This window comes from Equus caballus, chromosome 18 (assembly GCF_041296265.1).
Source record: "Equus caballus isolate H_3958 breed thoroughbred chromosome 18, TB-T2T, whole genome shotgun sequence".
NCBI lineage: Eukaryota > Metazoa > Chordata > Mammalia > Perissodactyla > Equidae > Equus > Equus caballus.
Genome location: NC_091701.1, coordinates 39,694,101 through 39,717,598, shown reverse-complemented (window position 1 = coordinate 39,717,598; position 23,498 = coordinate 39,694,101). Strand labels below are relative to the sequence as shown.

General features: G+C 41.5%; 1 long non-coding RNA gene across 1 annotated transcript; it reads left to right on the top strand.

Annotated features, from left to right (window-relative positions):
- The first annotated feature begins 889 nt into the window (after positions 1–889).
- Positions 890–23,156, top strand: LOC138918652 (uncharacterized). Its single transcript, XR_011428233.1, has 4 exons — positions 890–1,040; positions 3,462–3,533; positions 4,126–4,199; positions 7,078–23,156. It is a non-coding gene; the product is annotated as an uncharacterized lncRNA (long non-coding RNA).
- Positions 23,157–23,498: the final 342 nt, after the last annotated feature.

Here is a 23,498-nt window from a genome sequence, read left to right as displayed (position 1 = left end):
AAAACACAGTGTCTCTGTTAAGAAACCCATGAATTCACTACTTTTGCGGCTGCTTCTCACATAACGCTTTGGGGATGGAAAATCTAAGATTTTAGAGAAACTTCATCCTGTTCCTTTTTGACCTAAGCTTCCACAGCAATCAGCTGAAGTTCTATGCTGGTGAGAGTTTCCAGAACAATAGTCTCATGACTTTCAAGCAAATCAGAGCCTAAAATGCTGATAAATGCCCAAACAGCAGCAGATACAAGGCATTTCATAACGTGCATGGATTTCTCTTTAAGAAGGTGCATAGCAGTGAATCTCAACTGGGATCTCCATGTTGGAAGACACTCTTCTTCCTGGTGACAGTCACCCTGGACAAACTGCTTGAATTCCATGCTGGCCTCCTTCAGTCCATCTCAGCCAGCTAGCAAAGATTACAGAATGAAAAGGAAAGGAGATAGGGAACCAACGTAGCAGCCTAAATCTTGCCACTGCTACCACCCAATAGACATTTGTCATTTTGCCCAAGGTATCCAAAAATCCCTGAAAAAACTGATCTTGGTGAAGATAATGACAACTTTGAGGAAAAATAAGCCTGAACATGTGTGCTGCTTTTGTAACTGGGGACAGAAGTTAGTGTTGGTAGTCTATAGTAATATCTAAGTCTCTTATCTCATAACTCACCTCAAATTGGTTCTACCTGCTGCTCTTTCCCAACAACCAATGGCAGTTTTGAGACTCAGCATGCCCACTTACCACTTTTAGGGACTTCACACTTTTATTTGGCGTTCCGTGCTGTCTCCCTCAATTTATTTTTAGGGTATAATGAGGAGGACCACCGAATTCCAGTCTGGCGTTTACCTCTGGCTCTGACAGGTGGAAGTGTGAGCTAATTAGGTAAGTGTTAGATAATTAATTACTCCAATGAATTAGTTAGACTAATTAATATGTCTGTTTCCAGTGCACATTCTGTCAGCCAAGGATCTTGATCATGAACAGTGCCAGGAAATGCCAGAAATATTTATGGCCTCCATCTAACAACTCCCCAGGACATTAAGGCAAGTGGTCATCACTTGGGTGAAGTGTAGAGTAGTCTTGAAGACTCCATGAAAGTAGAGTAATAATTAATATCTTCTGGGTAGTCCTAAATTATTTCCCCTTGTTTTCAATCTTTTCAAGACTCGATCCTACTCTTATGGTAAGTTGTTCCTCAATGATTTTGCTGCTATTGTTGACTATATTGCAAAAGGCAAGTCACCTGAATGGGAATGGAAAAAGTTTTTTGTATTCAGAAAGCCTGCGTGTGGGACTACAGAAAGCAAACTCAGGCCATCACTGGGCGTTAGGGGAACGAAGGCCATGTGCCAGGCAGAGCCCCATGGCTCAGCACAGCCTTGCCATCAGTAGGGGCTGCCTCAGCTCCGCCAAGTCCATGCTCCACAGTGTCTGCCTCAGACAGAACATTTCACTTCCCACTGTCTTCCTGTACCATGCTAGCATTTTCATATTCTCTCTCCCATGACAATTTTCTCTCTGGATAATTTTGCCCCTGAACCTCTAATGGTGGACAAAAGAAAGTAGAGTCCTGATGCACAACTGGGTGGCATTTGGGTCTCTCTCCACTTGGCACGCTTTCTGCTGAATGGGTGAGATTCACACATGTTGACTTAGAACCATACCCTCCCACTAAAACAGTGCTCTTGTCACTCTGGGGAGGGGCGTAGCCAGGAATGTGAGGCTCCCAGAATCTTGCTGTAAGAGCTGGGCATCTGCCTCATGCCAGACACTGTGCTAAATTCTGAGAGCACAAAGAGGATGAGATGCATGGTGTCTGCCCTAAAGGGATCTACACTCCATGGGGAAGAGAGATGAGTGGCAAAGAACAGGACAGGTGCTATAAATCTCAGAGGAAAGGTCTCAAACTCAGACTAGGGGGTCCAGGGGGCTTCTGGGGGTACGTGATACCTGGGTTGAGTCTTGAGGAAAGATGTAGCCCCCAACATATTGCTGAGGATGAGGCTGGGTGAACACGAGAAGTCTGTGCTCCCAGTCCAGGGAACAGTGTGTAAAATGCACAGAAGGGACAGAAAAAGCATCACATTTAGAGAACTACCAGTAGCACTATGTGGTGTTACTTCCTCATATTTGCACCAGAATGTCTCAAATGGGGCCTTGGTGGTTTTAGTTTTTGAGATTGCTGGTGTTTTAAAAAATAAAGGCCAAAACAGGATTATACTAGTAATAATATACTTCAAATGTTTACATTTAATGAATTGGCATCTTAACTCTCTTGGTGCTGTTCACAAAGACATTACAGGGCTTATTAAAAAATATGTCAATCCATCACACATTGTTAGTTTAATGGAACACAAGTTTAAAGGTATATTATGTTCTTCTCCTTTCAGTACATTCCGTGAGTTTATGTAGATATGTATATAAAGTCTAATTTTAGACAAAATGGTCCCCTGGGCCCACTCGGCTGGGCCTGCCTCCCTGAGGTCATGCCTGGGTGCTCCCTTCCTTCCTCCCAGACCGAGCCCTTCTGCTCTGGACCCAGAGTCTCTGCTCTAGAATGCCTCTCCATGAGGTACCCGCCGAAGGTCATATCAGTTCACCTAAGGATGCAGCCGTGATCACCCCTACCCAGGAAATAATCACACACATACAGATACACACACACCCCTCCCTAAAACCAGCCTCACAGCCTGTGGGAGATAGGGGTGGGATACACAGCAAAGTCTTCGTATCCACTCCTTCCTTTTTCCCTCTTTCTGTGGCAGGTCTCTCGGAGTGGGGATGAGGTACCAAAGAGCCCCTACCTTGTGCCACACAAGATCCCCCCACTCCACTATTTAGCCCATAGCACTATCAAGGGCTTGGAAGAGCTCAAAAATGTCTTAAGTTATCCATTCGGGTGCTAAGCAGTTTATTTTTTCATTTATTCATGAACAAATATTTGCTGAGCATACACTATGCTCCAGGAAGTCTAGAAAGTGCCAGCGACACAGGTATGACTAAGACATTTCTTGCTTCTCTGATTTCTTCCACAAAAATGTTGAACAGAGAAGACACAAGTTACCACATCTCTCCTACTAACATTCTATATGTTGAAACGCCTGTATTAAGTGTATTGTCCTCATTTATTCTTCATGCCCAATAACTAAAACTTACTGAATCTTTGGATCCTTTCCTTAAGTGTTTATTTTCCAATACTACATAGATCGTAGTTGCCTCAAATCCTTTTATGAAGAAGAGGCTATTAAAAGATACACAACTGTTTTCTTTTTGGTGCATCTTACCATTTTTGCGCATAGGTGCAAAGAAAATATACCTTCTTTCCTACTAGGCATCCAGTCTTTCACACTCTGCCCAGTGTCCTGAAGGTGGGGTGGAGGGTAGTGATTTGAAATTTGCCAGTCAATAGCATCTTCATGCCTTTGGTTTAAATAGTCTTACTTAGATGACTTGTTCTCTTTCAGATACACGCCATGTCTCCTCCATTTCCCGTCTCTGCTCACTGCTCCTCTTTGAGAGGACATCTACCCGATTGCGTACGTGAGAAGGGGCTTACTTGATTTCTTGGCAGCGAGGAGAGGAGGCTCCCAGATCCACGTGCTCAGTTCCTCTCACTGTCCTTTTGCTCCACTGTGAGGTGGCAGGTCAGGTGTTGTCCACTGTGCCCTTGTGAGGAATCCATGGCTACTTGGGTTGGTCTGAGTCCCTTAATGGGGCCACTGAGATGCAGCTGATCCCATCTAGCGCTAATAGAACATCAGGCTGGCACCCGTCTCTGAAATCTGTGGCCTCTATTGTGTGTCTCCAGCCTCAAAGTTCCCTTCCCTGTGGCCCCTTTGTTTAGTCCCCTGGTCTCTGACATCCAAGAACCTCTGCTTCTCTCATGACAGCACTTGGAAACTTTCAGGCCACTGCAGGCCAAACTTAGGCTTTGGGGAGCCTCTGGTGGTGTCTCTGGCTGTCTGTGCCGATTTCTCTCTCCACCGTAGCTGCACTAATTCCCTCACACCATGTTGCATGTGGCCCCGAGCCGAATATGGAGCTTCCACTGGCTCCAGTGTTCGCAGGCTGACCTATGCCTAGTTGGATATTTATATAATACTCTCTTCCTTGAATTTCATCTGCCAGGATGAATGGTGACCAAGGACCTTTCTCTGACCTTCTTGCTCTACTTCTCCTGCCCTCTCACTCATAACTAGAAGGTGAGGACCTCTTTCTACCTTTCCTATCTGTCTGATGTGAAATACTCTTATATCATATTGTGAATTCTCCCTGGCTTCTAGCACTCTCCATGTTCAAGTACACCAGGCCTAGCTTTTGATATGTTAATGGAAACATAAGCATTTTTAAAATCCTTATTTTTCCTCATACTGCCTCACTAAGGACTCAAAATTCCTATTCAAAGAATCCCAATTGCCTCCTCTAGCTCCCATCCTCCAGCAGATAGGGGGGTGTGGACTATGAAAATGGTCATGTACACAGAAAGGAAAAGAGAGCTTAGTAATGTGTTTCAAAAGTGCTAGCTCCATTACAATTATAAGCAATAAGAATTGACTCCCTAGGAGAAATGCCAGGAGCACCACAGTATTTCTATTGTTCTTCTTTAGAGCTCTTGATTCTGTTAAAATGCGGTACTCGGTATATATGACACTCTTCTAGGCAGGGCCATGCAGAGGGTGGGCAGAAAGAGACTTTGTCATGAGCAGGGTCCCTTGAAGGGTCCACTAGTTGGAAGGGGACCCATTCTGAGACCCTGGGGAGGATGACAGCCTCCCCAGACTGTGCATAGCACTGAAGCCTCCCGTTTGCAGTCCCAGGGGATGCTGGAGTCCCTGTGGTTATGTTTTAAAAGTTCAGTAATTGTGTACAAAATTAAAAATACAAGACAATGACACATTTTCCTGAACCCACAGAGCACTAACATCTGAAATCTTTACAAAGTTGAAATTTGCTTTAGGAAAATAACTCCTCTTGATATACAAAACTTCATTGATTTGGTTTTCCTTCCAGAATTACATTTCCTAATATTTAAAGTATGTATAACCAGGTGCTTCTCTTTGGATAAGATTAAAAATAATAAATAAAAGAACAAGTTTCAGGTCATAAAGACGTTTGCTTACAGGGCTTTTGTGGGACAAGGGGAGGACTTGACTACTGTCAACCATTCGAGATAGAGTCTGTTTCTTAGTCTATTTGAGCTGCAACAACTAAATACTACAGACTGGGCAGCTTAAATAACATTTATTTCTCACAGTTCTGGAGGCTGGGAAGTCCAAGATCAAGGTGCCAGCAGATTCAGTGTCTGGTGAGAGATGCTTCCTGGTTCACAGACTGCTGCCTTCTCCCTGTGTCCTCACATGGCAGAAAAAGGACAAGAGAGTTCTCTGGGGTCCCTTTCATAAGAGCACTAAGCCCATCCATGAGGACTCCACCCTCATGACCTAATCACCTCCCAAAGGCCCCGCCTTATAATACCATCACCTTGGGTTAGGATTTCAGCATATGAATTTCAGGGGGACACATTTAGTTCATAATATTCTGTTTCAGAGTCAATGAAGACTCCACATGGGAGGGGTCATACTTACCACACAGTAAGTGACTATTAAGCATGTGCTATATGCTGAAGTTTGATCATGCTTGAAGTTGCATAATGATATAAAAGAATGATCCTTGTTCTCAGGCTCATTCTTCTGGCAATCTCCAAATGAAAATGATTTAACTTACAACTACCCTGGCTGCTTTGGTGGCCTTTCTTACTGGGAATATGACTTCCACAATGCGACCAAAGCTGAAATTTTCTGTTCCCCAATGGCTGACCTTAACCAACACCAGTGCCTCAAGTGGCCAGGTCACTGTTGACCAATGAACCAACAGACCACTCTAAGAAGCCAGTGAAGGTCAGTAGCACCTCAAGTGGCTTGGTCAACAGAGGCACTTAAGACTGAAAACACTTGACTTCTGCATATGATTGACTTCAATTTTTAGAATGTTTCTGTTCTTAATCATGTTTGAGAAAAGGAAACGTGAGGCACAGGATATCAAACAAAAGTTCAAGAAAAGCTAATTTATTGGAAATGAAGCATGATATTTCAAATCAATAGCAGTCAGAAATAAAATTACAAAGCTTTTCTCTAAGTTCAAAATGGGACTTGGAATGGAAATCTGAAGGATAAGGAAAAATAATTGAAAGAACAATAAGATGAAGAATGTTTGTAACAACAGTGATTAATTCAACATTCCCCCTGGCCAGGCTGTGAACTATCTCCTTTACCCTCCCAACAACATCTCGAGATGAGTATTATTATTTCCCCAATTTTCAGATGAGGAAATGGAGTCCAGAGAGGTTAAACGAGGTGACTGAGATCGTACAGTGAGTAAACTGAGACTGGAATTCAGACCTACGTCTACCCGGCTACAAAGCCAAGGGAACTCTTTCTATTTCACCACTGTTTCTAAATGTTGGAGTCTTTTAAGGCAGACGAGAGTCCAAGGAGAGTGACATCAACAAGAGAGGGGAATTTGGGGGCCGGCCCAGTGGCATAGTGGTTAAGTTTTCACACTCCGCTTTGGCGGCCTGGGGTTCACAGGTTTGGATCCTGGGCACAGATTTACATGCCACTCATCAAACCATGCTGTGGCGGCATCCTGTATACAAAATAGAGGAAGATTGGCACAGATGTTATGTGGCACAGCTCATGGCCAATCTTCCTCACAAAGAAAGAAAGAAAGAAAGAAATCTGCTAAGTCAATAAATATATTTTTTTTAAAAAAAGAGAAGGGAATTTGGTCTGGGTCTTAAAGGTGAAGTAGGATTGTGAGGAGCATCTCTCTGCAACATCTTACCCTGCTGGTCATAATGGTTGTTGATTTCCCTCACTTACGGGAAATTGGTGCATAGCTAAGCCATAGTGGGAGGGGGCTGTTATGTGGATGCCCCATTAAAATGATAGTCCAGTCCTAATGCTGATTTTAAAATCATCTCATTGCCAAAATTTAAATTGATCTTTAAAATGTGCCTCACACACACTAATTTACAGTTTACCTCAGGCTTACTCTTTCCTTATGATTTTACCCCAAAAGCTGGATCCAATTCAACACTATCTGAAGCAAGTGCTGTCTGCTTGTGAGCAGTCCCTGAAAAGGGAATTAAAAGACCCGAGGCTGAGGGTCTCCTGATTGCCTGTGGCTCGCCCATTCCAGTGACTGGAAGATTAAAGCCTGTGTTTATGTTCAGCATCAGACGAATGTGCTCCAACTGGGAAGCGAACCACACTGGAAAATCAGACTTGCAGCTGGACAGGAGCTCTGTGAGTCTGACAAACCCCACCCAGAAGTGAGAGTGGGTACTATTTTCCTTGAAACCCAAGGAAGGTTCAGTCCTGACCTAACCAGTCCTAACAAAAATCCAAGGTTATTACTGCTGCTGCCCAAGAAGACTTAGATGGGAAAATAATGCTAATACATGGTGGAGGTGGTGAACTCCGGGCCCAGAAAGTCATGAAATTTCAAAGCTGACTGATTCTAATTTGGGTTTTGCTGAGTGACAGAGAACAGCATGTTTTATGGGACTCTCCTAACACTGCTAAGTGCAATACATTGAGTTAAACATTAATTTTTTTCTAAAGAAGTAGAAAATCTCCAGTACACAATCATGGTCACGTTCACATTTCTGTTAATGCCTCACCTTGGGAATGTCATGACTTTTCGAAAGTGTGAGTCTTTTGAACACTTCACCGTGGCTTTGCATTTCATCTTCTATTCTGATGACTGCTGGTGTTTCTCTGACTATTTTACGTTAGTCAGTGTTCTTTAAATTTTTACTTATGAAGTATTTCAAACATATAGAAATGTGCAGCTGTAACAGATGGCTGTGTAGTTGCCACACAAATTTAACAATTGCTAACATCTTGCCATATATAACATAGATTTTTTTTTTTTTTAAAAAAGAATCCATTGAAGCCTTCTTCACCTTTGTTAACTTTAGATTCCTTTTGCTTTCTTCCCAGAGGTAACCACTGCCCTAAAGTTAGTGGATCCTTTGGGGCACATTTTGAAACTTTTACTTGTGAGTATGTACTTATAACTACATAAGCAGGTTATATATATACAACTTTAAACCTGCTCGTGTGTGCGTGTGTATGTGTGTGTATTTATATATATATATATATATATATAAAGAGAGAGAGAGTGTGTACTATATATTTTTTACAACTTACTGTTTTTAGGTTGCTTTATAACATATTTTTTAGGTTGCTTCCAATTTTCCCCTGTGAACCTCCTTAGGTATATCACTTGAGTATGCACATGACAGTTTCTCTAAGATCTGGTCATATGTTTGCATGTATTCAATTTTACTACGTAGTAGTACACTGCCCTACAAAGTAGTTATACCAAGTTAAACTTATGCCTCCTGTGTATAATGTGTCCCATTTTCCCCTATCTTTGGCAATAAATCTGGTGTTATTAGCCATATAATTCTTTTGCCAATGCAATGGTTAGAAAATGCTATCTCTTTGCTTCATCTTACATTTCCCTGATTATTAGCGAGGTTAAGCATTTTTTATCTGGTTTAATACATTTACAAATATTACGATTACTGATATATTTTTATTCATTTCTTCTATCTCATTGTGTGCTTCGAATTATAGATATAAATATACATTAAATATATATATTCTATTCCTGTTCTTTCAATAGTTACTCTTACATCTTAACAAGCACACTTGACTTAAAGTTTATGGTTTACTAGTATTTCTATTCTTCTCCTGAATAACACGAAGAACTTGGAACATTAACTTTAGTTGCAACTTCTCATTTTCCATGTGAAGTAACTTAATCTACTCTGTTTTCATGCCTCCTCCGCATTAGTCCTTATTATGGTTACTGTTTTATTTCCAGTTAATAATAACTTAAATTATCCACTTCTACCAATGTCTTTGATTACCGTTGCTTCTCAGATCTTTCTTTCTAAAGCATGTTAGGTAACAGTTCTTCAGCATGGGCTTTTGTCTGAAAAATGTCTTCATTTTGCCCTCAGTTTTCACTAATTATTTAGTATGTTATAGAATTCTGGATAGGTGGTTATTTGCCCTCAGCACTCATAGAATATTAGCTCATTGTCTTCTGGTACCTATTGTTGCTGATGAAAAGTTTGCGTTCATTTATTTGTTGTCTCTTCATAAGTAACCCGTCTATTCTTCCTGGTGGCTTTTAGATTTTCTCTTTATATTTTGAAGTTTTACTAAAGTGTGTTTAGGTGTGACTTTTTAAAAAATAAGTTCTTCTCAGGGCTTATTGTGCTTCCAAATGATAAGAAAGCATGCCTGTTAAAAACTCTGGAAAATTCTCACAATTTCTCTCTTGAATATAAGTCTCCTCTGGCACTTCTGTTAGATGTACGTTAGGCCATCTCAGTCTGTCCTAACATCTAACTGTTTCATAGGTTCTCCCTCTCTACTTCTCTGCTGTAGATGGAGGGATTTTCTCAGGTCTTTCTTCTTTACTCATTCTCTGCTTGGGTGTGTTTAGCCAGCTGTTTCTCCTATCAGCAATCTATTGCGGTAACATCCTCAATTCTTCATTTCTCCCTGTATCCACAACTTATTCCATACGACTGTGCAGTGCAATGCCCTCTCACCATAAATAGGGTGACCTGCCCTACCTCTTGACTCTGGACTTGGCCATGTCACTATTTTGATCGTGAAAATAGGGCAGAAGTGACCGTGTGCCAGTTGTTCATGCCCTTGCACTCCTATCATTGTCATAAGAACATACGCAGGCTAGTTGCTGGAGGGTGAGGAGCACAAAGAACAGAGCCGGGTCACCCCCACTGAGGCCATCCTAGCTCAGCCAACAGCCACCTGACCCAGCCATAAGTGAGCAAGCCCAGCCAAGGACAGCAGAGCCACCTTGCCAGCCCCAGCTGACCCCAGGCACGTGAGCAATAAGCACTTGTTGTATGGTCTCAGGTCCTAGGCAATAGCATTATTGCGACAACAGAGAACTGATACACCATCCACTGAGATTTTTTTTCTCAATGAGTGTTTTTCTATTTGTAGATATTCTAATTGTTAATTTTTCAAATTTGCCTATTCTTTTTAAATTGTGTCCTATTATTTCTATTCCATCTTTTGTCTACTTAGTCATTTAAACATAGCTATTTTGTAACTTCTTTCAGATTGTTTAATTATCTCAAGTTCTTACAGTGCTCATCTTCCTGTTGGTGTGTCTGCTGATTTCTCTCATAAGGAATTGTTTCCTCATGTTATCTATAATTTTTATTTTGGGGCCCATATTTGTTTTTTCTGTGCATGTCTGGCACATTGGTTTATGAAAGTTTCCCTAGGGAGTGGTTTTGTATTTGCTTCTGCCAGGAGCTCCAAGGGCATTCCCAGTCTAGGACCAGATTTACATTAGCGTCTTCTCCTGAGGATTTCTGCACCATGTAGCTAGCAAAAATTGTTCTACAATCCCACGCCATACTTTGTTTCCGTTTCTCACTAGAAACAGTTTTTCTGTCCACATTTCCTGACAGAGACAAACTCCCTTTGCATTTCAAGACACGTCATTGGCATGTTTAATTCTCCTTTACTGAAGGTACAGAATTTGCAAGGTGCCAGCTTAATGCAGGGTTTCAGGCCCAACTCCCACCTCTTGCAGGCCAGGACCATGAGTCTGCGTCCTCCAAACACCAGCACCTCGCCATGAGGGTCTGTTCCAGGGGTGATCCTCGCTGGGCCACGAAGGCAGCAGCTTGTGAGCTGACATTCTTCATTTCTGAAACTTAGGGTTAGTTCTTTCATTCCTTAAAGCTCACCCATGTTAACTGTTACACAATACTCTATTTGTTTCATTTTAGAAGATGTCCATGTAGCTCAGTACTCCCTGTTGCTTGCACATGCTCTGTTTAATAAGCAAAGACAACACTGTAAAAATTAGGAAGGATTTTTTAACTAACTTGGTCCTCAGGCAAAAGAAAAACATAGTCCAATACAAAGAATATGGTTTAGGACATAAGTTTTTCTTTAAAATAGACTTGATTTTTGTTAGGCACTAAAAATAGCATCTCTCTCTGTTGAGCACTAAAGAATTGGCAAAAGCAGTTTTTGGACTTATGATCATGTTTTTCCAATATCGGCATTTCACACAATTCTGGTATTTTCTGTAATTTACTTTATGAGAACGTATGTATTCTTTTATTTTCCTGGTAATGCTTGATTTTTATGTCTCTAACACATTCGAAGTGTAGCAACACTGCAAATCAACTTTAGAATAGGACACAGGCATAGCACACTACATTTTTAACACTAAATTTTGTTTGAAAATATTTTAAAGTAAATGACTTTAAATGAATACTTTTAAAGTGTTGCAATATGTGGCTTTCTAACAAATAACCCAGGACACTGGAAGTCTTCCTTCTCCTCTCATCAGAGCCTGACTCTTCCTCCTTTGTGGAAGTGAGGGAAGGGTCAGGAAAACAGGGAGCAGAGATGTTCCCTCTAAACTCCAATCCTCTACTTCTTTGCCTTAATCGCATCTTCATTCCCACATCAAAGAAAGCATAGTCTGGTGAACAAAATGCAGAGGCTGGGATTTTGAGAAAAGTGTCACGATTCTGTTTCAAAGTAGAAAAAAAAATCATTTGCGAAGTTTGGTAAATTTTGATTTGAGTTGAGCTCGACAGGAAAGAGCACTGTGGCTTTACTAAAGCTTGAAGAGAGTAGAGCATCGAGATTTATCAAAATAGACCAACGATATACCAAATGATGCATTGTCCTCGAGTATAATCAGTGTGTGGACAAATGTCGAGTCATTGTATTCAGAGAAAAGCCGTACTCTTGACTCTGGAAACAGTAAGCACATTTCTATCACAGAGTATGGATGCTGTTCTGTTTCAAAATGGTAGACTAACAAACTGTACCCACAGAAGCAATATGGTGTACTGAAAAGATAATTTTTTTTAAGCCAAATGGATCCATTTATCATTGGGCAAGCTCACATTCTTTCCAAACTTTAGTTTTTGGGGTTTTTTTTCCTTGTAAAGTGGAAATAATAGTAATTACCACATAGGAGTGTTGGGAAGATAAAGTGAGAAAATATATATTAAATACTTGGTTTATAAGCACATAGTAAAGGATGGCAATTATTATCCTAATACCATTTATCATCTTATTAACACACTCTTTTTAAAAAAAATTATGGAACATGCAAATAAAGAAATATGAAATGAAATCGAATCTCTTAGTCAAATAAGAAGGCTTTGAAGGGGAGAGTCCAGAAGAGCTGCGGAGCTAGGGCCAAGCATCTTTACCTGGCTGTATTGCATCTAAGCAAGGCCCTGCCTCAGAGAGTCAGACTTCAAACACAGAAGGTGATTACACTAAACAGCCTGGATGTCTCTGTGCAAATAGCGCCTGACATACAGGAAAGTGATTCCCCTGAAATGTTTCACTGAATGCAGTTAGCTTTCCATTTATCCACACTGATTATGTGAAGGAACAATGAATCAGGCAGCATGGAGCTCACCCTTTCGCAGTGACTGACTCATTTGGCCTTTCTCTACTACATGCACACTCGCTATTGGAGAGCAAAGACAACCTTTTTTTAAACTCTTTTTTTCTTAAAATAAATGTGGAATTCTGGATATACATCCAAGGGAAATAAAATCAGGATCTGGAAGAGATATCCGTACTCCTATGTTCGTTGCAGCATTATTCACAACAGCCAGGATATGAAAACAACGTACATGTCTGGTGAAAGATGAATGGATAAAGAACATGTGGTATATACATGCAATGGAATATTATTCAGCCTTAAAAAAGAAGAAAATTCTGTCATTTGCAACAACATAGATGAAACTTAAGGACATTAAGCTAAGTGAAAGAAGCCAGGCACAGAAAGACAAATGCCAACAGATCTCATTCACATGTGGAATATAAAATAATCAAGCTCATCAAAGCAGAGTTGAATGGTGGTTGCCAAGGGAGGGGAAGAGAGGGTTCAAAATGGGGACATGCTGGTCAAGGGTTACAAAGTTTCAGTTATACAAGATGAATAAGCTCTGGAGATCAAGTGTACAGCGATGTGACTATAGTTAACAATACTGAATTGTACACTTGAAATTTGCTGAGAGGGTAAATCTTGTGTTCTCACCACAGGAAGGAAGGAAGGAAGGTGGGAAAGAAGGAAGGAAGAAAAAAAAAGAAAGAAAGAAAGAAAATGGTAATTATATGAGGTGATGAATATGTTAATTAGCTTGATTATGATGATTATTCCACAATGTATATGTATATTAAAACATCAGGTTATACACATTAAATACAGGCAGTTTTCATTTGTCAATTACACCTCAATAAAGCTAGAGGGGAAGAAAGAATGCAGTCTTATAAACCTGTACCAACAAGTGCCCTCTTTCTTGAGGACGTGTGTATTATCTCTCATTTTGTCTTAGTGTAAAATCATATAACTGTGTCAGTGTAAATAAAATCATGACTTTTCATAATTTTTAAAAAATAAAATAAAATACACTTGGGAAAGATATGCAAGTGGGGAAAATAATTAAGTGAAATGGAATGAATTCTGCATGATTTAATCGCCTTTTTATTTGTCTGGTTCCCCTAAATGTGTCTAATATAGGTGCTCCACGTGTGTGATCTTGTCTCCTCTTCAGAACAACTTCATAATGTGGATATTTCTATTTTACAACAATCTTAGTCCTTTTGCCCCAGGACCCTCAGGTGGTAAAATAGTCCATGTCTCTCAGATCCTAAATTCCACACTTTTTCCCCAACTCCTACTCACTCCACCTGAGAAGCACATCTAAGATCAAATTTTTGTAATTTGAGTATTTTATAGGGCCACCTGCAAATAGCTGCTTAATTAATATTTTTGGTGAATAATGTCCATGTGGCAGAGAGGAAAGAGCACCAGATTGGGAGTCAGGATACTAGGGTTCTATTCCCAGTTCCATAATTAACTGGCTGTGTGATCATAAGAAAATCATATAACTTTTCTTGTTCTCAGGCATCTCATCTATAAAATGGGGTAGAATTCTTCTCTCAAGTCAAGAGACGAGCATATATTGTAAGGCACGTCTGATTTCCAGGAGGGGATAGGTAGAGGTGTCTTATCTGGAATGGGTAGGGACAGCCTATCTATAGGACACCAACCTAAATAGAAGAGCTTCTGAGAGACCCAGGGTAGTTCAATTTGGGTCCAATCATGTGACAGAAACCACACAGTAATTTGAACAAGGGACAGTTCAATATAAAGAACTGTTAACTATGAGAAGAGATTAGAGTACCAAAGGATTAGCTAGGAAGAAGTGAAGAGAACTCTAAAGAATATAGAAACAGCAGTTGTAAAAATAAGCCACTACCCTTAGGGCTAAGATAGAGCACCCAGGAAAGAGCCGCTCCACCCAAGACTGAGGTCCTGACCTCGCTGGAGGGCATGGCTGTGGCTCACAGAATGCCAAAGAAGTCACTCTGATGCCACACCAGTGGAACTTGCTGGAAACCCTCCCTCTAGGATGTCAGAGAAAGCTGTCCAAAGGGAAGTATCTTGTCAGAGGTATCCTGCCTGCTACAAAAGTGCCCAAATGCCTCCCGGGGAAGCTGCAGGCCACAGTGCACTGCAGAAGCCAGGCACTAGAGAAGCTGTGTGCACTGCAGTAGAGAGAGGCTTAAGAAATCACCCACTGTGTAGCAGCCGGGTGCTGGAGAAGCTTCACACTCTGCAGGAACTGGACACTGGAGAAGCTGCCGGGCTGCAGGAGCCAGGTGCTTGAGAAATCACCCACAGTGCAGACTGGGCACTAAAGGAGTTGCTGCTCTGCAGTAGCGGACACTGGAGAAGCTGTATGCAGTGCAGGAGCCAAATGCTTGACAAGTCACTGGCACTACAGGAGACAGGTGCTGGAGAAGCCGTGCGCCTGCACGAGCTGGGCATGGGGGAAGCTGCCCCCACTGCAGAAGCCCCCCCAAGAGAGCTCATTGATATCAGGAAGTAAACCTCCTTCTCCTGCAATGTCTCTCCAGCACCACATACTGACATAGCTTAACCTTGTGCAGCCGGTATAGGAAAGCTACTTAAAGGGCTCAGCTCAGTCTTCACACAACAAGCAAAAAGGACAAAGTTGGAGCTGAGAAGCAATAATAACTTGCACAGATGGGTGTCAAAAGCAATTTCCTAAAAGAAAAGATATGGCTTCATTTATTGTGATTTCTTGTACTTTAGCAAACATTTGCCGCAGATGCAGCCAGCTGGAGGCCCTCCGATCAAACCCAGGCCCTACGGACAGCAAAGAGTTTTACAATTTTGTACGTGAGTGCTTTAAGAAAAGCCATACATGTTCTGGTTTACCACAGTCCTTAGTAACTCCATCATAATAATAATATAATCTTTTTTGGCGGGGGGGGGGGGTGGTGAGGAAGATTGGCCCTGAGCCAACATCTGTAGCCAATCTTCCTCTTTTTGCCTGAGGAAGAGTGGCCCTGAGCTAACATCTGTGCCAATCTTCCTTCACTTTGTATGTAGTATGCCACCACAACATGGCTTGATGAATATTGCATAGGTCCACACCCAGTATCCAAACCTGCAAACTCTGGGCTGCCAAAGCAGAGCATGTGAACTTAACCACTACACCACCAGGCCGGCCCCCAATAATAATATAATCTTAAGCCCAGCAGCAGGCTTCACACAAATATATGCCAATAATTACAACCAGCTCCATTTGTTTACATCAAACAGACTTCAAATCACTGATGGCATACTCCTCCATCACGGCCCTGTGATCATTTGAGTTTGTGATCCTTCACCATCTGTCTGCCTCATTTTACAGATGAGGAAACTGAGGCTCAGAGAAATGAAAGGGTATGCTTAAACGAGCTACTTCTGCCCCTACGCCCATCTCTGTCATATTCAAACAAGATACAGACTGGAGGTAATAAATAAACCTATCTTTAATGCTGATTTGTCTCAAATATTTGCACTGAAGTTGGGCTGTTTGTATTGCATACACTTTGCTCATTGACATAAAATCAGAAGACTTGGGAGAAATGTGTTAGGATAATTCTCTGTGGCAAGAAAATAGCCAGGAGGTCATCAAGATTTGTCCTTCCTTGGGTCAACTACCCTGACAATTAAGTGTACCATCATGCAAAATCCCATTCAAAATCTCTTAAAACCAAATCAGCACTTCACGATCTATAATTACTTCCTCAAAAACAATTCCATTGATTCCCATTTTATCCCTTCTCCTATATTTTCACAGCCATTGCTTTCCCTCTGATGAAGTTGTAGAGATTCCCGTCACTTGACCAGAAGGGGAAATCTATGCTACTTTTATTAAGTAACTAAATGTTAGGCAATTTCCAAGTCTTAAATCATTTCATACTCTGCATGGTGAGGAAAAAAAAACTTTATTTCAAAGTTTTCTTAAAACTGCTGCTGCTGCCAAATGTCTTCCTAATGCAGAATACTTCATGGTTTAAGATATGCTTTTCTATACATTATTTCATTTGAAATAAATCTTCTGAAATTTTGTTTGCCAGAACCCTTTTATTTCCTAAGAAAAAAGCCTAATTTAAAGATACATTGCAGCTTAAAGATGCTAAGGTAAAATATAATTAAGAAAACATTCCAAGGGGCCACCTGATGGCACAGTGGTTAAGTGCACACGTTCTGCTTCTTGGTGGCCTGGGGGTCGATGGTTCGGATCCCGGGTGCAGACATGGCACCACTTGGCAAGCCATGCTGTGGCAGGCATCCCATAGATAAAGTAGAGGAAGATGGGCACAGATGTTAGCTCAGGGCCAGTCTTCCTCAGCAAGAAGATGAGGATTGGCGGCAGATGTTAGCTCAGGGCTAATCTTCCTCAAGAAAAAAAAGAAAAGAAAACATTCCAGTTAATTTGAAACAGAAACTTAAATAATCCCCCAACCTAGTTACTTTATTAAAAAATAAAAGACACCTTCAAAAGTTGATAACTGTTGAAATTTTAGGCAAATAAATGAGTTTCAGAAATTAATGTGGGTTGCAGTATTTATAATCAAGTAAAGAATGGGTATGGTGAAAACTTGGAATTTGGGAAACAGGGCATGTGGGTTTGTATATCTTCTTGCCAGTAATGTGTCATCATTTCACTTCTCAAAGTTTTGGTTTCTTAATCCATGATGCAGGTGGGACTCCATGTTCCTTTACAGCTTCTGCCCCTCACTAGCCCCACAGAGGCAGGAAGAGGGTTTCTCTATAGCCTTTCTCTCCTTTGGCTTCTCCATCATCACCCCTGGCAGAGAAGGAGTTTTGTTTGTTTTTAAACATGAAAGTTATACTGTGAGGTATAATCTTGAGGTTTTTATTTATTCAAAAACATTTGAGTAGTTATCTTCTGTCGGGCAGTAATCTGTGTCCTGGGAATACAGCAGTGAACCAGAGAATTCTGCTCTCATGCAGCCTATATTCTAAAGCGGGAGACGGGGAATTAGTGAATCAGGTAATCAGAGTTTGACAGGTGATAAGTGCTACAGAGAATAACAAGCAAGGAAGGAGCCTGGAGGTGCAGCCACAGGCAGGCCAGTGATGTGTTTCTAAGTGAGGGGATCAGGAAAGGCCTTCCAGAAAAGGTAACAGTTGAGAAAAATGTAAATTATTCAAGAAAAGGCTATGGTTATATTGTAGGTACTCTCTCTAAAACTGCGGAAGCAGATTCAAAGGGATGACTGTGAAACTGTGTTTGTCAGCTTGGGTGTGGGAGAGAGGAAAAAGAGAGAAGCAGATTGGGAACTTTCTAGCAATGGATTGAAGCCTTGAAACATTCGGTACTGAGCAAATGTGTGTTGCATATGAGCATCGTCAAGCTTCTAACCTCATATAAATCAAGTTAGGGTAGCAGCCCTATCAAGCACGGTATTTTAGAATGTCCGTATGATGAATCTCCCTTAGAGTTAAGCCAGTTTCTGTCTCTGCAGCTCATCCATCTGGTGGTTCTGGGAAGGGAAAAGAATGCATGTGATCTCAGGAAGGAGGAGGATGTAGCTTCTTGTGGGAGGTCCCAGCCACATGAGAAAGGAAGGCACACCCACCCTCCCAGACCCAGCTGGACTGTGGAAGAAGAAAGTTACATAGTTTCCTCTTTGCAGCCTATCCCTGAGTCAAAACCTGGGGCCTGGATGGGTGGTACTGGATAGTAAACATCCGATAGCTATGGAAGCATCTGGAACATCAGGAATTAATAGCATCTTCCTCTTCACTGCCTGAGGAAAGCTGCAAACTCCTGGTTAAAAACCACACCCCTGGTTACAAACCTTGGTGACACGTCCCAGGAGCGATAATGCAGAAGCCAAGGGAAGTGGCCAGAGAAGATCTTGAGGCAGAACTCCTGGCTCCCCAAGGTCTGTTCAGGGTGTCTACAGCTGCAGTGTCCAATACAGTAGCCATTAGATACATAAGACTATTTAAATTAAAATGTAAAGTTATCTAAATTAAATAAAATTGAAAATTTGGTTCCTTAGTCCCACTAGCCATATTTCAAGTGCTCAATAACTATATGTGGCTAATGGCTACTGTACTGAAAGTGAAGATATGAAATATTTCTCTCATTGCAGGAAGATCTATTGGACAGCACTGGTCTAGAGCAGTAGTCAGCAAACTTTCTCTGAAGAGCCAGATAGTAAATATTCTCGACTGTTTAAATGGAAGAGACACTGATCCTGTTCACTGGCAAATGTAGGTGTCACCACCCATTGTCCTAGCTTCCCACTCCCTGGACCCCCACTCCCCACACTGGAGGTGGAGTGGAACTCAGGAGGAAGTTTAGATCCATTATGGAAGACAAATAAGCCACAATTTCTTTACATCTCTGAGTTAGAGTGCAAATTAAAGGTCAATGCTGTGATGTTTTCTCACATGCACATAAAGATAGCTTAGGAAAGGAAATCTTTGTACTCTTCCTAGGAGCTCTGGTTTGAGTTAAGTCATCCCCACGGGCCCACCAGGGCCTCCTTGAGACTGATGATATGCACTGAGACCTGAGAGAAGAGAGAACACTGGCCTTGGAGGGAGAGAACGTGGCCTCCAGCTATGCGGCTTCTGCTAAACCTCTTAACCACTCTAGGCTAGGGAAGGTGATTCAAAGGACTCCCACGCTCTTATTGAGCTCAGAGAACAATGTTGTGATTCATCTAAAAGACATCTGACTGGGCTTGTAGCCTGTGACTATAATTGACAAAGTGAACCAGATCACATGTCAATGAATAAAGTTTATTTGTAAGATTTACTGGTTCACTGAAAAGACATTTGATACTTAAATGGTTGTAACGTCATCTTATCACTAAAACTGTATCAGTCTCCTTGGGCTTCCATAACAAAGCGCCATAGACTGGGGGGCTTAACAAGCAGATATTTATTTTCTCACAGTTCTGGAAGCCAGGAGTCTGAGATCAGGGTGCCCGCATGGTCAGTTTCTGATGAGGACCCTCTTCCTGGTTGCAGACGGCTCCCTTCTTGCTGTGCCATCACATGGCAGAGAGAGAGAGAGTGAACTCTCCGATATCTCTTCCTATAAGGGCACTGACATTATGAGATCCCACTCTCATAACCCCACCTAAACGTGCTTACCTCCCAAGGGCCCCAGGTCCAAATACCATCCCATGGAAGGTGAGGGCTTCAACATATCAATCTGGAGGTGGGGGAGGGGACACAATTCAGTCCCTAGCACGAACCTTCAAATTACTTTCTGCTTAGATGCTGAGTTCTTGGACTTTTATTCGTTGGTCATGGACAAAACAAGAGGAGATGCTTTTCTCATCAGTAGGAAACTTTTGAGGAAGAAGTATGAAATTGTGCCCCACCTTTTCTGAGATTCAAAGCAGAGGTAGGATGGGGAATGACTACATTGATTATCAACTATGATGATAGCTAACATTTACTGGGCAACTTACCATGTGCCAGGCACTCTTTGAAATGCTGTACATGAATTATCTCATTTCACCCTATAACAACATTATTAGACTTATTGTAGAGAAGAGGACACTCATAGTGGGAAAGCCCAGATAACCTGCATAAGGCCACAGAGCTAACATGGGACTGGATCTGGATATGAACACCAGCAGACTAATTCCAGAGTCTGCATTCCTGATCACCATGCTCTACAGCCTCTCAGGTTGGACACAAGTCATGGGGAGAGTCCCTGAACACACGTGCACTCACACACACACAAGATGAGCTTGAACAAAATAATATGTGTTAATGTATCAATAAAATGTATTAATTAATATATTAACTCCTGTAAGCTTTTTACGCTTTATGATGGAATTCCTTAGCCAACTAAGCAAAGTGCTCTCTCTTAACATCTGGCTGAGATCAGAATTTCAGGAAATGGGAGTTTTGGTGAGTGGTGAAGAGCTAGAAGCCATTTTGGATCGCGCCATTTGAGGGACGAGAGGCCTGAATAGAAGGCTGAATTTAGGAGCCACGAACAACTAGGGTAGGAGACAAAGGCTTAAGTGCTTGAGAGGAGGAAAAAGGTGGGGGATAAAAAGGAAGCCATACTTGGGAGAGGAGTCCAGGAAACAAGGTGTGCCTCTCCAGAGCTCTGTGTGCCAGACACTGCACTGAGGACATTACAAACGTATTATCTCTTTCCCCCCAGAATAATCTTTTGAAGTAGGTTTTATTATTCCCATTCTTCAGCTATTGAATCCTAGAGATATTACAAACATAACTAAAGTTATGTACCTCGCAGATAGCCAACATTTGAACTAAAAAAGTCTGCTCTCTATACAGCCCCCCTAGGACAGGTTTATTTGCCTTTGCCCAACAGAGCCAAAGTCTGCCATGAAAACCTATCTTTGTGCCAGGCAGGTGCTCAAGGTTGGTTATAACTTGCCATCAACATACGAATACGGCACATGTTAAAATATGACTTTACATGGGCTGACAGTCAGGAGAAGCTCAACGAGTTCAACCGTTCAGTTCAATGACAGAATGGATGAACGACCAGTCATCCTTACCATCAATTCAAATAGCCTCATAATTGAAATGCTGATAGACATTCATGTCCAATACAAAGCTGGCTGAGAGCACCTTGGTTACCTGATGGTCAGTTCACTAAACGGCTAGAACTAGGCTACAAAGTCTGTAAGTGCAGAGATTCCCTACCAGTGTTTTCCCATCTTGCTTAGACTTTTTGAAAGGATCTGTGATCTCACAAGACCCTGAAGTGTTACAACCAACTAGAGAGTTGTTTTGGGGGGCAGGGCAGGGAATGGAATGTTGATATCTTTAACCAATTATTGAGACCCCCCTCAGCAGTAACAGGCTCAGCTGATAACAGAGCCATTTGCTTTGATACCTCTGACTGGTTGACTCTGGGCCCCTCTGTACCTGTCCTCTTCATTTACATCCCTTCACTCATCTCTCTCCTATTTAACCTCTCTGACCTCTAATCAGGAAATCTTTGCTTGGCCTGAGCAAGTCCCTTCCTCCCTTTTTCATGAGTAGTATGCCTATAACTGTCTTCTTCCTCTCAGCTTCCTGAGCCATTCACTCACTTTATCCAAAACACTTTTCATTGCCCAGATCTTGGTTTCCAGTATCATTCTCCAATAAAAGAAACCAGGGCTCCTTGGAGAAATGGCTGATACTGGAGAAGAAAATCTACAAGATGAGCCTGGAGCACATTTTAGCCAGAAAATAAGGAAGTGCTCAAAAGAATTTGATTAGGATTACGTCAAAGGGACACAGGAGCCAAGTGAAAGAGCTCCCACTGGCCAAGCTGGAACAATTTGAGCAAGAAAATAAATAAAGTAGTATTGGATTATAACCCGAAATATAAATAAATATCCATAAGTCAGTGCTGATATAAATAAGTGATTGAATAAGTTAATAAACGGGACAAATTTCCATGCAGATAAATTTCACAAATAATGTCTGTAGATATGCCACACTAAAGGTGCAGGAGCATCATCACTCCCCACTCTTCAGGTGTGGGCTGTGCATAGTGGCTTCCTTCCCAAATGGACAGTGTGGAAAGAGGGGAAAAGAGCTACTTTACAGTGGAGACCCTGACAAACACTGCCTCAGCCAGGTGATCAAGGTCAACACCAATAGCGATAAGTCATGTTGATAGTATGTAGCCTTGATATAACGTGATGATGATATCACTTTATCTCTGTGGTCCTCTCCCAGTAACACATAGCCCTGGTCTTATCATGCAAAAAACATCAGATAAATTCCAACAGTGGGACATCTGACAAGATATCTGACAAATATTCCTCATAACTGTCAAGGTCATCCCAAATAAGGAAAGTCTTACACAAAGTTATAAACCATTATGATCTCAATAAAATTACTGGAAAAAAAAATAAAGTCTGAGGAACTGTCACAGCCAAGAGGAGCCTAAGGAGACATGACAACTAAATGTAATGTGAGATCTTGGGTGAGATCTGCTATGGATTGAATCGTGTGTCCCCAAAAAAAGATATGTTGGAGTCTTAATCCCCAGTAGCTTAGAATGGGACTGTATTTGGAAATAGGGTAATTGCAATGTAATTAGTTAAGATGAGACCATACTGGAGTAGGGTAGGTCCGAATCCAATACTGCTGGTGTCGTTATAAGAAGATGGCCATGTGAAGACAGAGACACATGGAGAATGCCATTTGATGACAAAGGCAAGGATTGGAGTTGTGCAGCTGCAAGCCTAGGAATACCAAAGAGGCCGGCAAACTGCCAGAAGCTAGGAAGAAGCAAGAAAGGATTCCCTTATGGGTTTTAGTGGGAGCACAGCTCTACCAACACCTTCATTTCAGGCTTCTAGCCTCCAGAACCGTGAGACAGTAAATTTCTAATGTTTTAAGCCACCCAGTTTGAAATTTTTTATGGCAGCCATAGAAAGCTAATATAAGATCTTGTAACAGAAAAAAAGACAGTAGGAAAAAACTAAGGAAATCTGAGTAAACTGTGAATTATAGCTAATAATAATGTATCAATATCGGTTCATTAATTGTAACAAATGTACCAAACTAATGTATGAAGTTACTAACGGGAAATACTGGGTGTGGATATATGGGCACTCTGACCTATCATCTCAATTTTTAACAGTTGTTTTGTAACAATGTAAAACTGTCCTAAAAAATAAAGCATGTTTTTTAAAAACGTTTTCATATTATAGTAATTGTTGAAATAAGGCCTCTTAATTCCTCCAAACTTTGATTTTGAGACATCTGCTTCTATGTTGTTTATATTAACTGCATCTTAATTTTAAAGAATCAGAGATGGATCCACAGAAAGTTGTCCCAAAGGCATCATTGCTCCCCATTTGGTCTTGTCTCCTTCCTCTCCTCTCTTCTGCCACCCTGCCCCCTCATCTTTGAGGTCTCGTCATCTATCCATTCGTTCATTCTGTGCCAGGACATGCACCAGGTACACAGGGTACAAAGTGCCCCTGCCATCCAGGAAAGAGACAGACGTTAGAAACATAATCACACAAATAAATGTCAAA